Below are 6,000 nucleotides of genomic sequence, written 5' to 3' on the forward strand. Positions count from 1 at the left end.
TGAGAACCACTGAATTTACCTTTTCTTGTATTGAAGATTTGAACACTGAAGAAGACATTCACTCATTGGTATTCTCACTCTCTTTAAGGCTCTTGTTCTGCAGTTCATCTCTTCTGAACAAATAAGTATTAGCTGACCATTTTGCAGCATGAAGGAATACTTTGGGATTTCTTTATAGGAATCCAGTTTTACTTCCCTTTCTACCTAAGTTCTACTCATTTTAGATCGCTTACAAAATGAATGATAAGCTTTCCAAAATAGCCTCCATTTATGTATGATATTTTTTAAATGGACATTGACAAAGTTATATTATTATTAAATATTTGAGGTATTGGGAAAGTTACGGTCTTCACCTCCTAACTCCAGTTTATTTTAAGTATATTAATTACACTACAATTTTTAAACTGATCTATTCCTAAACCTAAACCTGTAAGTACCTATTTTATTTTAGAAGGTTATTGTTACAGCAAAGGAAAACTGGGTTGGGTATCTTTTCCTAAGTACCTTCTTTCCGTGAGCATCCCTGCCTAATCTGGGTATACTCAAGCTTCACAGCTGTGGAGGATCTTTAGTTTCTCAGTATAGTAATCATTAAATATTTTAGATACCCATATCCTGTTTTTGCATGATCAAGACCTTCCAAATAATATTTGCTAATAACTGTTGATCATTTACCTCATTAGGTACGATTCATGTTTTATGTGTTTTATTCTTGTAATAGTCATCATATCTTTGGAGGTAGATATGATAGTTTTATCATCTCCATTCTACAGATAAAGAAACAAGGCATAGAAAGATTTAAAAATTTGCAAGGTTATACAGCTAGTAAACAGCAGAGCCAAGATTAAGACCCAAGTATTGGGTCTTATCTACTATATCTTACCACCTCAGAATCTTAAATTGGATCCTGGTCTTAGGATCAGATATATAGAACTTAGGAGCCATGTATCATGTCCAGGATGCTGGTTTTCTCTGGGGCCAGCCCCATTCTTTTTGCCACTAGTTGGTTTATAAGATAAAAATTTCAGAAGCTCATCACTCCCTGAATAATATCTGTGACCAAGAATAATAAGGAAGACATGGTTTGTTACTATCTTTCTTTAGAAGAAACCCTCTTTGCTTCTTTTGGCTCAGATATTAGAACATTGGTTCAAATAATAGAAAAAAAGAGTTCACCAAATCAAAAGAGGAAATGAAAATCAAGGATAGTTATAAGTATCCACTGTTACGTTATTTTTGATCTGTGGTCTTTTGGCATTTTTTTTCCTGCCATTGCTGGTGGGGAGAGGTCAGTTATTCTAAAGGGATAGTAGGCTTTAGTTTGTTGTAAATCATGGAAAACCTCCTAGAGGGCAGCAATGAGTAGGATATGAGCTGAGCTCTTGCGATTTACTGTGGCATTTACCTCAGTGAGATCCCTTACAGAGACAGCATTCATCAGGACATATTTTCCATTCACTGGGCCCATCAGAGGCTGGAGTTTTAGCAAGCTAAGTTAATGGAAATTACATTATTTTAGAGGAGATGAGAGGAAGGAAAGATTCTTTGTCTGCTTTATTCCTACCACACCTAGCCACAACTTTTGTAGAAGGAGTGCATTTCTTTTCAGTTCAGAATAATGTTATCCTTGAAAGTGAGTGCCAATTCACATGTCCATAATAATGATGGGAGCTATCTTAAAAAGCACCATTTTCAAAGTACCATGCCTCGTAGGCTTTCAAAGTTACTGCCCTTGAGAAGCTAACATCCTGATGGAGTATTAGTAGATATCCTTAAGTATTGATACTCATTGAAGAATACAGAATTTTGGCCAGACGCAGTGGGTCATGCCTATAATCCCAGTGCTTTGGATGGCTAAGGTGAGAGGATCACCTGAGGCCAGGAGTTCAAGAGCAGCCTGGGCAACATAGCAAGACCCCATCTCCACAAAAAAATTAAAAATTAGCCAGCCATGGTGGCATGTGCCTGTAGTCCCAGCTGTTCAGGAGGCTGAAGCAGGAGGATTGCTTGAGCTAAGAAAGAAGGATTGCTTGAGTTTAGGAGTTTTAGTTTATAGTGAGCTATGATCGAGCCACTGCACTCTAGACTGGGTGACAGAGCAAGACTCTGTCTTAAAAAGAAAACAAAACTTAATTCTGTTTCTCAGTTGTGAACTATCAGTCTTCTTTTGCAAATGATTTGTCCTCTGTTCAATTCTCTTCTTCCCTCAAGTAGATATTTTCATTAATAATCATTTCTCTTCTTTTTCTGTTTCCTTTTTTATAAGATGTATTAAAACTTTGTCCAAAATAAGTGACTGATATATTGTTCTTACCATTTTATAAACAAAGTACCATACTTCGTAGGCTTTCAGAGTTAAAAAGGAATATAAGAACCAGGAAGTAAAAGGAATCAGATTCAGTTTATAAGGAAATTAAACCCAGAAATCCTATTTTTGGAATATGTATGGAAAGCCGTTAGGATACCCTGTTCCTAAAAGAAAAGTAGACCACAGTACCTATTCATACAATAGGTTTTAAAAAAATTTTCATAAATGGATTTCTCTATAGGTGAGTTTGGTTAAATTCCGTACAACTTCAAAGGACTAATGATTGACAGGATTAATATAATAAAACGTCTCAAAAATGGAATGTGGGAACTGGCTGCCATATAAAGAATACCAAAGGAGGCAAGAAGACTGTTAAAATCAAGACACTGTAGATGGGGATTTCTATACTGGGTCAGGAGATTAGTTATTAATAGAAATATCTAATTAAGGAAGGGAGGATGGAGTTAAAGCGAGGAGAAATTACGCTGGGAGCAGTGGCTCATGCCTGTAACCCCAACACTGGGAAGCTGAGGTGGGAGGATTGCTTGAGCCAGGCTGTCGAGGCTGCCGTGAGTTATGATTGTGCCCCTGCACTCCACTCCAGGGTGGGTGACAGAACAAGACTCTGAGACCCTGTCTCTTTAGAAAAACAGAGAAAGGAAAAATAAGTTGCAAAAGTAGAAGTAGATTGAAACAGTCAAGAAACAGAAGGAAATATTTTCAAATGGGTGTCATTATTAGAAACTGTGCATTAATTCCTGGAGATTGAATTGGATGACTTCTGGAATCCCTTCCAACTTTAAGATTCTAGGTTTATTGTCCTGAGTACTGCTTTAGGCTTTGTGTTTCTCTTTATGGCCAAATGGTTCTCCTTTGAGGGACTAAGGATTGTTTTAAAAGGCATCAGATAATTTTAGAAATACATGGATATAATTTAGGTATACAAGTAAATAAAACTGACTTTTGCTTCTGGTCATGATAAAGGAAACAAGATTTACCCTTTCAGCTTAACTAGAAAATTAGACAAAACATGAAGCAACAATTTTCAGACATTGGGTAACAGGTAGTACCAGGCAGTGATCCCTGAGGGAAGGGAAATAAAAGGGATGCATGCTATAATATCCCCAGCTTTCTAGGGTGGGGTGTGTGTGTTGTGAAGGAGGGACTGGTAGAGCCTGTGCAGGGGGGCTTCCCTCCAGTCTTTGGCTGAGTACCAATTTGTGCATGTATGAGAAGAAGCTACTGGAGGCTGGGGAAAGAACCACCAGAAAGAAGGGATCAGCACAGTTTTAGAGCCGGCACAGGTGTCAGTAGTTTATGTTCCAACCAGTTAGAGTAGAAAAACCTCCTAAGTCACAGGGCATTGAATAGAATCCTCAGAGGGGTATTGCCTCAGAAATAGGGCGAAACTGACCCTAGAATAAAACTGACCCTAGAGGATCACCTGAGGCCAGAATAAAGGCTGCTCTGGACCCACCATCACAAAGCCTAAAAACAAGCCTCAAAAGCCTGAAACCGATCCAGATAACCTATATCCCAGAGAAAAGCCTAACAATATTTAAAGGAATACAACAAATTCCAGCAACAAGGCCCAACATAAAATTTGCAATATCCAGCATCCAACTAGAAATGACCAGAAATACACGAGGAAGGAAAGTACAATTTATGATGAGGGAGAAAAGAAACACCCAGAAATGACCAAAATAATAGAATTAGCAGACAAGGATATTTAAAAAGTTACTATAAATATCTTCCACATATTCAAGAAGTTAGAAGAAAATGGACATCATGAGGAGAGAAATGGAAGATATTTTTAAACAAGACCGACATTGAATTTCTAGAAATGAAAAGTATATCTGAAGTAAAAATACATAAGGTAGTATTAATAGCAGATTAGACACTTCATAAGAAAAAAATTCATAAACTTGAATAGCAGTAGAAACTGGAATATGAGACACACAATAAAAGTCAAAGAAAGATGTCAAGAGCATCAGTGAGCTGTGGGATTATACCAGACAGGTTAAGCATGTAATTGGAGTCCCAGAAGGAAAGGTGGGGGCATAGGTGGTGTTAGAAATTTATTTAAAGAAATAATGATGGAAGATTTTTCAAATTTGAAAACTGAACTGACAAGTTTGAGAAGTTCTCTATACCCCAAGTAGAAGAAACATCATGCTAAAATACATAGTAATCAAGTTGCTGAAAACTGGTGATAAAAATACTAAGTGCAACCAGAAGGAAAAAGGCACATTAAGTACAGAAGAACAAAGATGGGTATAACTGTCAGAAATAATGTAGGCCAGAAGACAATGTAGCTACATCTTTAAAGTACTGCAGAAGAAACAAATTTGTCAGTAGAAATTCTATACCCAGCAAATATATCTTTCAAAAAATAAGGCTGTACTTTTCCAGACAAACAAATGCTGATAGAGTTCATCACCAGCAGACCTGTACCAGAAGAAATATTATGTGTTCTTCAGGCAGAAGAAAAATTGCGAATGGAAATGTCAGTCTACACAAAGGAATGAAGAGGAGTGGAGTTGCTCTCATTTTTTTATATGTCTAGAAGAGAGGTGACTAAGGCAGAACTAAAACAACATACTGTGGGATTTATAACATATAGAAGTAAAATATAATCACAGCACAAAGAAGGAGACAAAATGGACAAATATACTATTGGAAGATCCTTATACTCTACATAAAGTGGTATAATGTTATATGAAGGTAGACTATGATAAGTTAAAGGCATAGTAAATCATAGAGTAACCACTAAAACATAAAAATTAAAAGCAAGATATATTTACTAAGCCAATAATGGAGATAAAATGGAACTTTAAAAATCCAAAAGAGTTGGAAAGAAGAAAAAAGATAAAAAGGACAGATAGAACAAATAGGAAAAAAGAGCAAGATGGTAGATTTAAACCCAACCACATTGATGTTAAATATAAATTACCTAGGTCAGCATTGTCCAACAGAAATATAATGTGAGCCACATATTTTAAATTGTCTAATAGTTACTTTTAAAAAAGTAAAATGGGCCGAGTGCAGTGGCTCATGCCTGTAATCCCAGCACTTGGGAGGCCAAGGCGGGTGGATCACTTGAGGTCAGGAGTTCAAGACCAGCCTGGCCAACATGGCGAAACCTTGTCTCTAGTAAAAATACAGAAAATTAGCCCGGCATCATGGTGTGTGCCTGTAATTGGGAGGCTGAGGCAGGAGATTCACTTGAACCCAGGAAGCAGAGGTTGCAGTGAGCCGAGATCGTGCCACTGCACTCCAGCCTGGGTGACAGAGCAAGACTCTGTTTCAATTAAAAAATATACACATATATAAAAAATGTATATTTAATATATGTTATATATGAATAATATATTTTTATATAAAAACATATAATATAGACCGGCCACAGTGGCTCACGCCTGTAATCCCAGCACTTTGGGAGGTAGAGGTGGGTGGATCACCTGAGGTCAGGAATTTGAGACTAGCCTGACCAACATGCTGAAACCCCGTCTCTACTAAAAATACAAAAATTAGCCAGGTGTGGTGGCAGGCGCCTGTAATCCCAGCTACCCAAGAGGCTGAGGCACAGAATCGCTTGAACCCGGGAGGTGGAGGTTAAAGTGAGCTGAGATCACACCACTGCACTCCAGCCTGGGCAACAGAGTGAGACTTTGTCTCAAAAAAATATATAT

General features: G+C 37.5%; 1 protein-coding gene across 3 annotated transcripts in view; it reads left to right on the top strand.

The window, feature by feature from the left end:
* The window catches only part of SENP1 (SUMO1/sentrin specific peptidase 1), a 62,173-nt gene that overhangs the window by 42,807 nt on the left and 13,366 nt on the right, over positions 1-6,000 (top strand). The gene's annotated exons all lie outside the window — the stretch shown is intronic.

Source organism: Mandrillus leucophaeus, unplaced genomic scaffold (assembly GCF_000951045.1).
Source record: "Mandrillus leucophaeus isolate KB7577 unplaced genomic scaffold, Mleu.le_1.0 Scaffold313, whole genome shotgun sequence".
Classification (NCBI taxonomy): domain Eukaryota; kingdom Metazoa; phylum Chordata; class Mammalia; order Primates; family Cercopithecidae; genus Mandrillus; species Mandrillus leucophaeus.